The following is a 16958-nucleotide window of genomic DNA, read 5'->3' on the forward strand; positions in this document are numbered from 1 at the left end:
CAAGTGTGAGAAGATCAACCAAACATTAGAGTTTTTCTATCTTTTTTATTTTCTTGCAATTACCCATTATGAATAATTTAGTAGTTTATTCTCGTTTTGTCATGAGTAGCTAAATCCGTTGTCTAGGGTTTTGATGGAACCCATTGAAGGATGAACTTCTTGATTATGTTAATATAGATTGCCAGTTTAATCTCTATTTGTTCAACTACGTGTTTGTTGTAGTTAATTGACAGGATCCTCAATTAGTTGTGCCTATTTAGTGTGCATAACTCGGGAGAGAGTGCATATTTAGGTAGTTGTTGAACAACATCACTCCCAAAGTATAAGAGGGATCTATAACCGCGAGTTTAAAGGCGGGATTAGGAATAACGAAGCCTTGGGTGCAATCTAGAGTGAGTTGTAATAAACAAAGCCAGCTAGCGTATCTCGAGAGAGTGCGTCTAGTAAATTATCGTGATTACTCGGGAGAGATTTACGGTAAAAGGAGTGCTCATGATTGATAGAGATATTTTGGTGAATCTATATGAAACATAACCAGAAGGAATTCCATCAATAGGGGAAATCATAGACTTAGAACCTTCTCATAATTGTTTACAACTCAAGCATAGTTAGTTTTCCGCTGTTTATTTACTTTCAGCCTTAGTTATTAGAAATACCATCAACTGTTATTTACAACATTTAGGGAATTTGATTCGATAGAATTTAGTAATTCTAACGAAGGAAATTGATAGGTTAATTCCCTGTGGGTTTGACTCTGGGCATAAATACTCAGATTATATTTGCAACGTCCGCGTGTCCTTAATAAGGCATAGTTGGGCGTGATTAAATTTTGGCGCCGTTGCCGGGGAGTTAATGGTGTTTTCTCTATACCCAATCTATACATTGAAATTTTGACGTTTGCTGATTTGGTTGCACAGGTGCATGCCTAGAAACTCAACGAGAACTGGTGAAGTATTCGAAACTCTATCAGATCCCGAAAAAGTTTTTAAGGCGTTGAACCGGGCCAACCGGAAAAGCAAACAGCAACAAACAATTGATCAATCCGAACCGAACATGGCAGATCACGAAAACAATCCACCGGCACCTCCTGTGCCAGAGGCTGCTCTCTATGACTGGGCACAACCCACAGCTGAAAATCTAGCCACAACGATTGTAATCCCGCAGATACAGGCTGAATCATTCCAAATCACGAATAACATGCTGCACTTGTTGCAAAACAAGGGACTATTTTCGGGGTCACAAGTCGAAGATCCTCAGCAGCACTTGAAGAATTTCCTGTCAATATGCAAAACCCAAAGGTAGCCCAACGTAACTCAGGAAGCAATCAAGTTGTTGTTGTTCCCATTCTCAGTAACAGGAGCTGCCCAAATCTGGCTAGACTCACTCCCCATAAATTCCATAACAACTTGGGAGGAGTTAGTCAAACAATTCCACAACAAGTTCAACCCACCCAACAAGACTGCTCAACAAATTGATGAAGTTTTGAGTTTTAAACAGAGACCAATGGAGACACTGCATGAAACATGGGAACGCTTTAAGGGGATGCTGGTTGTATGTCCACACCATGGTGTCCCAGATCTGATGTTGGGACATCGGTTTTACATGGGATTGTCAGATAGTGTAAAGAACATAGTTGATGCTTCAGCGGGTGGAGCATTTTTGAGCAAAACATAGAGAGAAGGCCAGAGTCTGCTTGACAAGATGGCACAAAATTCGTGATGGATAACCAGGAATGCACCTATCACCCCAGTGGTTCACTCAGTGCCTTTAGATCCATCTAACTCTATGGCTGAAAATATGGCCACCTTATTGACACAGATGAGTATACTCACCAAAAAGGTGGAAGAGTCAGGGCAGAAGCAGCAGGTACACATCGTAGACACTACCAATGGGGACTTGTGTGCATCTTGCATTAGTCAGCCAATTGGTAATCAGTGGAATGTAGAACATGATCATCATCACTATCCTGAAGACATGAACTATGTGTCTAATTATGGAGGCTAGAGACAGGGTGGTCAGAATTGGGGCCAGCAGAATCAGCAGTACAAGCCAGCCCAACCACAGTTCAATACTGGGAACATGGGAGGTATGAGACCCCCTAATAATATGGCTCCTTACCCAAGGCCACAGGGATATAATAATCAGAATCAGCAGCAGGGGTATCACCCTCCTCAGCAGCAGCATGGTGGAAGGCAGGAAGATGGGTTTGCTAGACTTGAAGCAATGATGCAGCAGGTTATTGGGTCCAATGCAAAAATAATGAGAGAGTAGATGCACATGATGCGGCAATCAAGAATATTGAAGTGTAGGTGGGCCAAATTTCAATGTCTCTGAACAATCGTCCTCATGGGACACTACCGGCAGACACACAGATAAATCCAAAAGATCAAGGGCCGAAGCAGCTTATGGCGATGAGTCTACGTAATGTCAGAGATTTGGATGTAGAGCAGGAGAGGGCTAGAGAAACTAGACAGGCTGAGACACTCATACCAGTGCCCATTGAGCTGGATGAGTCAACGAAACTGACAGAGGTGACAGTCCAGCCTGCCCAGGAAGGAAATAGCACTCAGATTGAGATCGAGAAAGAAGCTGAGACAACCCAGGAGCCAGTAGTGGAGGTGGCAGCTGATAAAGATCAATCCCAAATGATTGGGAAGAAGAGACCTCCTGCACCCTTCCCTCAGAGGCTGGCTAAGTACCAAAAGGAGGAGCAATACAAGAAATTCTTTGAGATACTGAAACAAATCCAGGTAAACATACCATTGATTGATGCTTTGAAAGAGATGCCTGGGTATGCAAAAATGATGAAGGACTTAATGTCCCGAAAATTTGATTTCCAAGACTTGGCCACAGTTACTCTTACTCAGACTTGTAGTGCAGTGGTGACTAGACCAATTGCAGCAAAGCTGTCTGACCCAGGGAGCTTTACAATTCCATGCACTATTGGTAATTTTGCTTTTTCTAAGGCACTGTGTGATCTAGGGGCCAGCATTAATCTTATGCCCTTGGCGATTTATAAGAGGCTGGGTATTGGAAGAGCTAGACCCACCTCTATGTTGTTGCAGCTGGCTGACAGGACTGTGAAACGACCCTCTGGTATCCTGGATGATGTGTTGATTCAGGTGGGGAAATTTGTGTTCCCTGCAGATTTTGTGATCTTAGACTGTAAAGTGGATGAAGATATTCCCATAATTTTGGGAAGACCATTCCTGGCCACGGGGAGAGCTCTAATTGATTGTGAGACTGGGGAGCTAAAGATGAGACTGAACGACGAAGAAATAACATTCAATGTGCAGAAATCTATGAGGCGACCAAGTGAATTCGCCAATTGCTCTCTTATTGATGCCGTGGATGTAATTGTAGAGACTGATGATGAGATGCTGACTATTGAGGACCCCCTTGCTGCATGTTTGATGAATTTGGATGAGGTAAATGGAGAGGATCTGGCGGAATGGGTGTTGGCGTTAGAGGGTAGAGGGTTCTGGGATAGAACTCTAGAATTTGAGCCCTTGCACTTGGAAAATAGAGAAACTCCTCCAGCCAAGCCATCCATCGAAGAACCACCAAAGCTGGAGTTAAAGCCACTGCCCGCCCATCTCAGGTATGAGTTCCTTGGACCTGACTCCACATTACCTATTATTATCTCATCTAGTTTGTTAGATGTGCAGGCTCAACAACTCTTGCAGGTACTTAAGGAGTGCAAGACTGCCATTGGGTGGACCATGGCAGATATAAAGGGGATCAGCCCCGCCTACTGTATGCACAAAATTCTACTGGAAAAGGGACACAAACCTTCCAGGGAACACCAAAGAAGGCTGAACCCCAATATGAAGGAAGTGGTGAAGAAAGAAGTAATCAAGTGGTTAGATGCGAGAATCATTTTCCCAATCTCTGACAGTAGCTGGGTTAGCCCAGTTTAATGTGTACCTAAAAAGGGTGGCATGACGGTAGTTAAGAATGATAACAACGAATTGATCTCTACAAGAACCGTCACGGGCTGGAGAATTTGCATGGATTATAGAAAGCTAAATCTAGCCACCAGGAAAGACCACTTCCCACTTCCCTTCATTGATAAGATGTTAGACAGATTGGCAGGGCGGTCACACTTCTGTTTTCTGGATGGGTACTCAGGGTACAATCAGATTTCCATTGCACCAGAGGACAGAGAAGACCTCTTTCACTTGCCCGTATAGCATTTATGCCTTTCAGAGGATGCCCTTTGGCCTATGCAACGCACCCGCCACATTCCAACGGTGCATGATAGCCATATTCACTGACATGGTAGAGGATATAATGGAGGTGTTCATGGATGACTTCTCAGTGGTGGGGAACTCATTTGATGAGTGCCTGATAAATCTGACTCGTGTGCTGAAACGGTGTATCGAGACTAACCTGGTTCTGAATTTGGAGAAGTGTCACTTCATGGTACAAGAGGGTATAGTCTTGGGGCACCGGGTTTCAAGCAAAGGAATTGAGGTGGACCATGCTAAAGGGGATGTGATAGCAAAGCTGCCCCCTCCAACTTCAGTCAAGGCAATCAGGAGCTTCCTTGGGCATGCCGGTTTCTACCGGAGATTCATAAGAGACTTCTCAAAAATTGCCAACCCTCTCTGTAAGTTGTTAGAAAAAGATCACCCTTTCTTGTTTTCTGATGATTGCAGGGTAGCATTTGAGGAGCTGAAAAAGAGACTGGTCACAGCATCTATCATAGTTGCCCCCTACTAAGAGCAGCCATTCGAACTCATGTGTGATGCCAGTGATTACGCAGTGGGGGCAGTGCAGGGACAGAGGAAAGACAAGCTGATGCATCCTATCTACTATGCTAGTAGAACGCTGAGTGGAGCCCAACTGAACTACACTGTGACGGAGAAGGAGATGTTGGTTGTGGTGTTTGCTTTCGACAAGTTCAGATCATATCTGATTGGCTCTAAGGTAATTGTATATACTGATCATGCAACTCTCAGGTACTTGATTGAGAAGAAGGAGTCTAAGCTGCGCCTGATTCGTTGGGTGTTGCTACTGCAAGAATTTGACCTCGAAATTCGTGACCGTAAGGGCACAGAGAACCAAGTCGCTGATCATCAATCATGACTTGAGGGAGCTAAAAATTTGGTTGAGGTTGAGGATGTTCTGGAAACCTTTCCAGACGAGCAGCTGCTCGCTACTAGTCTTGAGGAAGCGCCATGGTATGTAGACTTTGCAAATTACCTGGCCAGCGGTATAGTTCCCTGTGACCTTTCATCTGTACAAAAGAAAAAGTTTTATCGTGATTGCTGCATGTATTTTTGGGACGAGCCTTATCTGTTTAGAATATGTGTTGATAATATGATCCGGAGGTGTGTCCCCGAGATAGAACAATCTTCTGTTTTGCAGGCTTGTCACGCATCGGCATATGGAGGACATTTGGAGGGGTCAGGACAGCTTCGAAAGTGCTAGAGGTCGGGTTCTTTTGGCCAACAGTGTTTAAAGATGCGCATCTATGGGTGAAGGGCTGCAATGAGTGTCAGCGGACCGGGAACATTCCCGTCGCCATGAGATGCCCATGAACCCGATTCAAGAGGTGGAAGTGTTTGATGTTTGGGGGATTGACTTCATGGGTCCCTTCGTCAGCTCTTTTGGCAATAAGTACATACTTGTTGTTGTGGATTACGTGTCCAAATGGGTAGAAGCTGCAGCGTTGCCCACTAATGATGCAAGAGTGGTGGTAGGATTTTTGACGAAGAACATATTCACCCGATTTGGGACACCAAGAGCGATTATCAGTGACGGAGGCACTCACTTCTGTAATAGAGCCTTCGAGAAGTTGCTTGCAAAGTATGATGTACGCCACAAGGTGGCCACCCCTTATCACCCGCAAACTAGTGGGCAGGTTGAAGTGTCCAACAGAGAGATAAAGAGTGTGCTAACCAAGACTGTGAACGCCACAAGAACTGATTGGGCGAAAAAGCTAGATGATGCACTATGGGCCTATAGAACTGTTTTTAAAACACCTATTGGTATGTCACCATATAAGTTGGTATTTGGAAAGGCCTGCCACTTGCCAGTGGAACTTGAACATAAAGCGTGGTGGGCATTGAAACAGTTGAACTTAGATATTGAGGCTGCAGGCACAACAAGAATTACTGAATTGCATGAGCTCGACGAGTTCAGACATCTTGCTTTCGAGAGCACAAAGTTGTACAAGGAGAGAATGAAGAGGTTGCACGACCAGAACATTGTTGAGCGACATTTCAAACCCGGGGACATGGTATTGCTCTATAACTCAAGACTACGGTTGTTCCCTGGTAAGCTTAAGTCACGATGGTCCGGTCCATTTCGAGTGGTAGAAGTTTTCCCTTCAGGAGCCGTGGAGATTGCCTCGGAGAAATACTCTCACACATTTAAGGTCAATGGGCAGAGATTGAAGTTCTACATAGGCATGAAAGAGACAAAGGAAGTGTTTGAGACAAATCTGACGGAACCTCAGAGGTCGAGCGAGCCTTAAATGCGCTTATCTGCGTCGTACTGCGACGTTAAATCAGGCGCTGCATGGGAGGCAACCCATTGAATTGTTATAATCGTCGTGCCACGACATTAACTAAGGCGCTGGTTGGGAGGCAACCCAACGATAGTTGTAGTTACTAATTGTGAGAGTTTACAACATGTTAACCAATGCAGGTGACAAAAGGCGGGCGATAAGGCTATCGACAGTGGTAAGAACAGGGGGAAAACATCGCCCAGTAGCGCGCCCGCGCTACAAGCCACGCTAGTTGGGTGACATTTTGCCTGGGATCACAAATTTTAGCGCGACCGCACTACTGGCCACGCTACTAGCGCGAAAGCTCTAGTGGCCGCGCTAAATTGGTAACATTCTGTCTGGACTAGCGCGACCGCACTAGTGGGCGCGCTACGACCGCGCTAGTCCTGCCCTAAAAACTGACGGTGTGGTTGTTTTAATTTGTTTTAATTTTTTTTGTTTCTTGAGTCTAAATTACCCCTCCCCCATCTAATAACCCCCACCCTCTTTAATCCCAATCCCACTCCCTCTTCTACTCTCCCCAATCGTAAAATCCAAGACCCACTTAGTCCCTCAAAACATCAGAAAAGCCAAAAAAACCCCCTCCCCGTAAGCGACCCCCTTCCCCTCATAACCATACCCACATTCTTCCATACCTTCCTTCTCTACTCTCCACCTTCTAACACTACAGGTATGAGCCCTAGTTTTATTTTTTCTTTTTTTCTTTTTATTTTTAGAATTTTGTTTGTGGTAAGATGTTTTTTTTGTAGTAGTTTTTCTTTGTTTTTGTGTAGCAAAACTGGTAACATATGTTGTGGTGTTTGTGGGTGGTAAGTGTGGGGTGTTGTTCCACTTGATTTGTAATTTTGGTGAGAGTGGTGGGTTGATGTTATAAATGGCGTAAAAGTGATTGTGAATGCCTAATGCCCACAAGGTGTTTGTGGAAAGGCCTAAATGAACGTAACTAGGTAGTTGTGACCACTTATGCGTGTGAAGTCTGAGTAACCGCAGTGCGTCACACCTTTGTGTTGGGTTGTGCTAATGTGTTCCCATTTTTCAGGTATCATGGCCCCGTCTCGAAAACATCGCGCCACAGGTCCATCTTCTTGCAGCCAAGCCGGCTCATCCAGGACACAAGGGGCAGCCCCTGCACGCCCCTTTGATAGTAACAAATTTGTCTCAGCCAAAGCTCAGGACCGCTTTGCGGAGAAGGCACCTAAAAAGCCGATTCCGGAAAGGGGTCTTGACATCGGTTTGGTCCAGCAGCACTGTCCTCACATGTACACTGAGTTGGTGAGGCGGGGGTTGCAGACCTTCATTAATGAGCCAGGGGAGGGCAATGTCATGGTTGTGAGAGAGTTTTACGCTAACGTGCCGGAGCATGACAATGGCGTAGTCACCGTGCGCCGAAAGGCGGTGAATGCCTCTATTGAGGCAATACGGACGGCGTACCAGCTGCCCCCCTGTGCCTGATTATGATGACTTTTATGAGTACGGCCGTAACCCAACAGACGCAAAGTGTGAGCGATTCTTTGATGCGATCTGTGTACCCGGGAAAGAGGTGGTCTGGATGCAATATGGTGAAAAGTTTCACTCCTCGGCACTAACCTCTGAAGCGAAGTGCTGGTTGTATTTGATTAACAATCGTCTGATTCTTTCCTCCAACACTACGGAGGTAAATGGACCCCGAGCTGCTTTGATTTGGTGTTTCATCAATGGTCTTAACTTCAATGTAGCCAAAGTGATGCACGACGAAATGTTCGTTCGCTGCCCAATAAAAAGGTATGGGTTCTTTTTCCCTTCTTTAGTGACTCAGCTGTGCAGGCAAGCTCGGGTGCCCGAGAATCTCCGTGTGGATGGGCTAGTACCAAAAGGCCACAAGTTCCGGGCCGACAAGGTCACCACGGGCAAGGAGCCAGCGGCAGCAGGTGGAGAGGATAGGATTGGCTCTGATGACTCGGAGGAAGAAGAGGACGACCAGGTGGACGTGGGGGTCGAAACACAGGCCCGTGAGCCCAGTACAGCAGCTGCAGCACCGTCCGGGGCGGCATCATCTTCTGGAGCTGCCCGGGTATCCCGTTTCACCGCGTTGGAGCAGGAGATAGCTGGGTTGCGTACCTCAGTCACTGATTTGGGTGACCGCGTTGATGCGTTGGCTGACCGACAGGTGAAGTCGGAGAAGAAATTTTTGGGCTGGCTGAGAGCTCTGGGTCGTGCTTGCATGTGAACCCAGACACCGTCTCCGACCAGGAGTGAGCCTTCAGGGAAGTTCCTTTACCTCACTGTTCTTTCAATTTTTAAGCCATGGGGACATGTCTTCATTATAAGTGTGGGGTGGGGGATACTTCATTGTATATATGTAATTGTAACAATTGACTGTTTGATTTTGTTTTGTTTTGTTTTGGTGTTGAATAAGAGTTCATTAGTTTAAAGTAGGTAAGTGGCTTGTCCCGACGACGGATCTCTTTCGGCGGGGTTCTTGAGGGACTAAGTCGAGAAAAAAAAAATATGAAGACCCTTCCTGATGACGGATCCTTTAGACTATTTTCTTGAGGGAAGTTAGTCTAGAGAAAATACTAAAAAGATTTTTTATTTTATTTTTAGGTAGTGTAATAACTCCCCCTTGATTTTTCTTTGGGCCACGGTTCTTTTCCAAGGGTTTAGCTTGAACCGGGTATAGGTAGTTTTGGTTCATTTTGTTTTCTTTTTAGTTTTTAGATTAGGATTAATGGGCTATGAGCTAAAATCGAGGGGAGGAAAAAACCCTTAGCGTTTTTACACCCGAACACAATAGACACTAGAGTGTAACGTTTAGCTTCAAGGGTTGAATTTCACTAAAGTGCCTTAAATTGTATGTTTGTCAGTTTGTCACTGACTTGAATGCTCAGAATAGAATGTCTCGATAAGCCAATCTGGAATGGGTCATATGCCATGTGTTTGTGAGTTCTACTGTATTCCATGATTCACATTTGATGCCTAGAACTTGCCCCGTGTGTTTGCAAAGCGAAATAGCGGTTTCATTCAGTCTGAGAAGTGATAAAGGCATTTCTTTGTTGAGCCAGACATAAAAGTAAACCCACCTAATTGCAATACATCTTAGTTAACCCATTTGAGCCTATAAGCCTGTTTCTTTGGCAACCACAATGCATACCTTACCCAATTGTTTGAATAGCCTTCTGTTTGAACCCTTGTACCTCCCATAAACACTTAAATGGTATTGAAGTTGTGCAAAAGCAAAAGTGTGGGGTGGCGGTTTGGTTTTTGAGTGGAACCGTTGAAATAGAGAAAAGGTGCAGTGTTTGGAAACGGAAAAGAATAAGCGCCACTTAAAAAGAAAAAAAAAAGAGAAAAGAATGAGAAAAAAATATGTGAGCAAACGTAGTATTCAATAAGTGGTGGTTTGTTATAATTGCACCTAACGGATGGGGTTGTTGTAAAAGTAGTGGAATGTTTGGTTGACATAAGTATGGTTGTGAATGTTAATGTAATTGTATTAAAAGTGCTTAGGGAGGCTAGTCACTATATCCAAATATATCCTACCCGTCCCTTAGCCTACATTACAACCAAGTGAAGTCCTATTGATCTTAGACTGAGTGGGCTCGATTAGTAGAGTAGCACACTACGGGCAAGCCTATGGTGCATCTTTGTGGCATATGAATGTTCTTTTTGAGAGTGAGCGAATCTGTCTATCTCAGTTCCTAATTGTTCTAAATATCATTATATGTGGAACTACTCTCTTGTGTGAATGTGAGGGCATGTGGTTCATAAAAGAAAGGCAAGTCTTGACTTCTGTGTAGAGTAGTTTGAGAAAGTTTGAATATTGCATGGCACGTGAGAGTCGACTTTTGAGGCTAAGATTGTTCACTACTAGGCGTAACTCAAGTGATTTGTTCTGGGTGTGATGCATTAGGGGATAATGTTTAGTGAAGGAACCTCTATAGAGCATGGTGGATTGCTCGAGGACTAGCAATGATTTAAGTGTGGGGTGTTGATAATAGGCTAGATTTATGTAATTTGGCGATTGTTTATGCCCCAGCTTGATTATGTTTCAATGTCATAATATAGTTAAATGATGAAAAATGGGCTCTAATTGTGAATTTCATATGTTGCAGGATGAGGAGCTTGTATGAGGACTTAAAGCTATGATTGGAGCTACATTGAAGCAAGAAAAACCCCTAGGAGCTGAGTACGCGCGAAGACGAGAAAAAGAATCAAGGAAATAAAGGCCTGGACTAGCGCGTCCACTAGCGCGACCGGCTAGTCCAGATGCGGGAGAAAGAATGTTAGTCCACTAGCGCGGCCATTAGCGCGGCCGCGCTAGTCCCAGTTCCAGAAAGAAAATTTTCAGGGGTAAACTTGGAAGTCTGGGGGTAAATTCACTTAACTTATATAAGGTCAAGCTCGCCCAAGGATGGGTTTATCAAGGTTTTCATAGTTTAGTGCAAGAAAGAGAGAGGCAAGAGGCAAGGAGGATACACAACCATCGAGTTCTTCCTTTCTTTCTCTTGTTTTTACGATTTGTGATGAAATTGAATATTATTGTGATGAACACTAGTATGAGTAGCTAAATCCTTTGTCTAGGGTTTTGATGGAACCTATTGAGGGATGAACTTCGTGATTATGTTAATATAGTTTGCCAGTTTAATCTCTATTTGTTCAACTACGTGTTTGTTGTAGTTAATTGACAGGATCCTCAATTAGCTGTGCCTATTTAGTGTGCATAACTCGGGAGAGAGTGCATATTTAGGTAGTTGTTGAACATAACCACTCCCAAAGTATAAGAGGGATCTATAACTGTGGGTTTAAAGGCGGGATTAGGGATAACGAAGCCTTGGGTGCAATCTAAAGTGAGCTGTAATAAACAAAGTCAGCTAGTGTATCTCGGGAGAGTGCGTCTAGTAAATTATCGTGATTACTCGGGAGAGATTTATGGTAAAGGAGTGCTCATGATTGATAGAGATATTTTGGTGAATCTATATGAAACATAACCGGAAGGGATTCCATCAATAGGGGAAATCACTACCTTAGAACCTTCTCATAATTGTTTACAACTCAAGCATAGTTAGTTTTCAGCTATTTATTTATTTTCAGTCTTAGTTACTAGAAATACCATCAATTGTTATTTACAACGTTTGGGGAAGTTGATTCCATAGAACTTAGTAAGTCTAACGAAAGTAATTGATAGGTTGATTCCTTGTGGGTTCGACTCTGGGCATAAATACCTCAGATTATATTTGCAACGTCCGCGTGTCCTTTTAAAAGGCATAGTTGGGCGTGATCATTTATTCTTTAGGTTCTTATTGTCGAACGTAATATATTTTTAAAATTATGGCTTCATATTTTACTATTTGTTATAATTTTAATGAATTTTTATCCATAAATTTATACTTCACATCTAAAGTATCGAATTTAGATGACCCTGGAACCACTAGGTTGCATCCGCCCCTGACTTTGAGTGATACTGTCAAACTTGTTCAAATTTACCAATGGTGCATCATAGACCTTGTAACTTATGGTTTAACTTTATCTTGACCGATTAAAGTTACTAGGGAAATTACCTACTATGTCCATTTATAAGTAGCTCATTACAAAATTGGCCAATTGATAAAATATTACTAATATTAGCCAAATTAGCCAATTAGCTATTTGTAGCAAAAAATATCAAATTTTTGCGTTGTTTTGAATGGGTGTTATTAGAATAGATTGGGCACAACTTAAGGAGCATGAATCTCAGTTTTGGGATGATTTGGTGAAGTTTTGAGGTGGTTTGAATTAAAAATTCGAAGTAAAGGCTGAACATGAAAAAAAATGATATGTGTATCACACTGTGTATCATTTGTGTATCACATATGTATCATATTTGCATCAATTGTGTATCACATGTATATCCATGTATACCTGTGTGTGTGATACATGCGTGATACATGTTTGATACATGTGTCTCAGAAGACTTTTTTGAACTCAATATAATTACGAATTTTGATACAAAACCAGTCCAAATCACCTCCAATCTTCCTCAAATTTTGTATATTGACTTATCTTTATATTTTCAATGAATTTCAATTATACCCATTGAAAAAGTTCCTTTTTTGTTTAGATTTTTGGAATATTGTATAGATTTTTGTATTTCATCACCTTATTTGCTAACCCGTCCATGAAATTTCCTTTCCGTCTTGTATCTAATGTTGCTAATCACGCTTAAAAATATGGAAGGTAATTTTTGCATGTGATTCTTTGAGAGAAAAAACCCTATTATTTGGTTTTTCAATTTTTGTTGGTTAGTTTTGGTAAGTCTATGACTAATGGCTAGAGGTTGGTAAGTTGAGATTTATTTGGGACATTTATGTAAGTTTCCATTTCGACGGTACAGTCTCTTTTCTATTTATTTAATTGGGGGTTTTCCATCTATTTTAACTGAATTTATGTAGGACAGATATCTCTATAATTACTGAAATGTTACCTTATTCCGGGGGAAGCAATAAAAGAAGGTAAATACCGTCCCATACTAATAAAGAAAATAGTCTTTTTAGCTCTTAAATTTAACAAATTTTGGCTGTGGTCCTTGTGACTATACATAAGTGTGTTAAGCATATTTAATCTTCAGTTAATTGAAATTATTTATTGTTTATGTTAAATAGTATTGTTACTCCATATTTGAGAATAATATACTTCTAACAATAATCAAAGAATAACATAATTCTCTATATAAACAGTCGAACAATACGCGTTTTAATTAATTAAAGGTTAAATATTCTAAACTAAATATATCAAACTTGTTATAAATAGAATTGTATTTAAGGTGAATGTCTATATTTAGAAAGATTTTATGGATTTTACTTGGTGGCTAAGTTACTCTTTCCCTATAAATAGAGGGGTCCTATTTCATTGTAAATCATCCAAATCAATAAGAATTCTCTCTCTACTTTTCTCTGCAATATTCTTCTTCTTTATTATTTCATAACACATTATCAGCACGAGACTCTAACTAATTGAGTAGAAGCTTTGGGATTGAGCATAATGATTGTCAATTGTTCCATGAACTTCCTTCATGATTAAATTCTGGATTTAAGGTAAGTATCTTACCATATTTTTCTCTTTTGTTCTATAATTTGATTTTAAATACAAGCAAAGACAATAAATTTTGATTATTACTCTAATGGAGTTAATAAGAAATTATAACCACTCGAAGTGGTAAAATTTCTCTATCTTGCCATGATCAAATTCATGAATGATTGTGGACAAAGAAGTGGAAACCCGTCCCATTGAATTTGCTTCATTCTCATTCCCTTAAGAGAATGTGGTAGCCATATGTAATAAGTCTGAAAGAAGAAAAAATTATTACCGTTAAGGTACCAATGGATGTGGACGTGGTAATAGACGAAATTATAATCGTCATCATCGTGGTAATGAGAATAATAAAGATTCTCAAAATAATCTTTCACTTTGTGAAAGTAATGTTTGTCATCCATTTGACATGAGATTTGTAAAGCACATACAGATGATTATGGTCCATTCATAATGTGAATGTGACAACATGTGATTTATGAATACATATTCATTCTTGGAAGAATATGAATGTGCTAGTGGTAGTGAATCTACCACACTCAACTCTAGAAGGAGGTTTGAAATGATATAAGAAAATAATGTCATTATTATGGCTTGAATGGTCATTGGTGACGTACCTATTGTACGCCAAATTTTTTTGCTAATGTGATTATTAAAGGATAAGAGTAATGCAAGAAACAAATCTTGCATATAATTTTGATCATGACCATAATGGCATAACTTTTTCTTTAAAAAAGATATTCACCATATGGATGTTGATGAATATGTGATAGTACCAAATTAATTGAGAGCTCTGGAAGAGCCAATTATTACTATTTTGGAGGAATACAATTGATTATCATGTCAATTTATTGTGTCGTAGTAAGTCTCGAAGAAACTTATTAAGTTTCTAAAGTATTCGCGAAAGCGGTTGGTTATATTGAGACTATAAATAAAGGAAAGATTTAATATCTTCTATTATTACAACTTGTAGTGGGGTAATATGTATGTGAAAAGTTACTATAAAGACCCGGCCGGTCGTTTCATGAGTTACCGCTCCGTTTCACCCATTTCTGCTTCTTATGGCTTTGTTTATCGGTTCTATGTGTGATCGGGTTGGTTGGCTCGAGTTCGAAAAGGTTTTGGTAAGGTTTGAGACACTTAGTCTCTTTTAAGAAAGCTTAAGTTCGAAAGGTCAACCAGACGTTGACTTATATGTTAGAGAGCTCGGATGTGAATTCTGATGGTTCGGATAGCTTCGAGAGGTGATTTGTGACTTAGAAGCATGATCGGAATGTGTTTCGGAGGTTCGTAGTAGATTTAGGCTTGAATTGGCGAAAGTGAAATTTTGGCATTTTCCGGTTGATAGGTGGGATTTTGATATAGGGGACGGAATGGAATTCCAGAAGTTGCAGTAGCTCCGTTGTATCATTTGGGATGTGCGTGCAAAATTTCATGTCATTCGGACGTGGTTTGATATACTTTTTGATCAAAAGCGGAATTCGGAAGATTTTAGAACCTTAGGCTTTAATTCGATGTGATTTGGTTGATTCAATGTTGTTTGAAGTGTTTTGAAGATTGGTATAAATTTCGATAGTGGTATATGATGTGTTTGTACTTTTGGTTGAGGTCTAGGGGGCCTCAGGGTGATTTCGGATGGTTGGCGGAAAGTTTGGAAGTTGGTTTTGGCAGCTGAATATCTCCCATTGCTGTCATAACCGCACCTGCAGCTAAGGGGCCGTAGGTGCGGTATCGCAGATGCATGGTTGGAGTCCCAGGTGCGGCCAAAGGCTTGGTGGAGTCAAACCACAGATGCGGCATGTGAACCGCACCTGCGCGACCGCAGATGCGGAGAGTGGGTCGCAGGTGCGGGAGGCAGCTTAAGTGATGACCGCAGAAGCGGTTCCTGGACCGCAAAAGCGGTACCGCAGAAGTGTTATCAGGGTCGCAGATGCGGAATCCCTGGGCCAGAAGTATATAATGTTTCCTTCGCGAATTTTTGGCTAAGTACTCCATTTTTGAAGACGGGAAACGAGCTAAGGCAGTGAATTCAAGGGAAAATCGAGGTGAATCAGTTGGGTAAGTTCCCTAAGCTTCATTACTTTAGTTTATGATCATTTTCCATTGATTAATCATGATATTAGTGGAAATTAAGGGTAAAATTTGTGGAAACTAGGTCTTGGTATTGGAGACCTAGACTTGAGGATTTGAAGGGCCATTTGTGGTCGGATTTCGGAACTTTTGATATGTATGAACTCGCGGGGAGATAAGGAGTCTAATGATGTAAATTTTATCGAATTTTGAGATGTGGGCCCGGGGGTCGGGTTTGGTTAATTTCGGGAATTTTGTTGTTTTTTTCTTGTTTTCGAATGGGCTTTGTTCCCTTAGCATATTTTGATGGTTACGTTCTGATTGTGCCTAAATTTGGAGCATCCGAAGGCCGATTCGAGGGGCAAAGGCATCGCGAGCTAGAGTTCGGGCCGGATTGAGGTGAGTAATGATTTTAAATGTTGTTCTGAGGGTATGAAATCCCGGATTACACAGCGTTAGGCTATGTTGAGGTGACGCACACGCTAGATGACGAGCGTGGGGTCGTGCATCGTTGGGGATTGTGACTTGGTCCATCCTGAATGACTATTTTACTGCGTATTTGATTGCAAATTGTTTGATGTTATATGTTTTCGGCTAAATGCCATATTTGGGCTTCGTGCCAACTATTTGGACCCTTAGGGGATTTTTACTGTCGTTTCCTCACTGTTTTGACTTTATACTTGTACTCAGTCATGCTATATTTTACGGTTTTCATAACTCAGCCATGTTCACTCTGTTTTTAAATGATATTTTAAAAGATATTTTGAGCTGAGCATCATGTCTTACTGTTGCCCGAGTGGCTTATGAGATTCTGACTGAGTAAGGCCGAGGGCCTGTGTTGTGAGGATACTTTTGGGTCAGGCTCCACGTCGCTGCGTTGATACACTAATTATGATTATGAGGCCGAGGGCCTGAGATTGTACGCCACGAGGTGGCTTGTTGACATTAGGCCGAGAGCCTATGTGATTATGCCACGAGATGGCTTGATATTGCGCTTGGGCCGTAAGGGGGCCCTCCCGGAGTCTGTACACCCCTAGTGAGCGCGGGTACCCATTGTGATATGAGATATAGCCCGAGGGGCTGGTATTGTTCTATGTTATTGCCCGAGGGGATGATTCTGTTGTTATTGTGCCCGAGGGGCGGACTTTTTTTTTATGTGTTTATCTTTTCTAGTTGCCTTTCATCTATTTGCTTAACTGCTTAAAAGGTGCTTTATGAGATTACACTTTTTGATTGTATTTTACTGATTTTACTTTGCCTCTTTATAGCATATTGTTGTGTTTAACGTTAATGCTTGTCTCTCAGTCTTCATTTATTATTATTACTC

This window comes from Nicotiana attenuata, unplaced genomic scaffold (assembly GCF_001879085.1).
Source record: "Nicotiana attenuata strain UT unplaced genomic scaffold, NIATTr2, whole genome shotgun sequence".
Lineage (NCBI taxonomy): Eukaryota > Viridiplantae > Streptophyta > Magnoliopsida > Solanales > Solanaceae > Nicotiana > Nicotiana attenuata.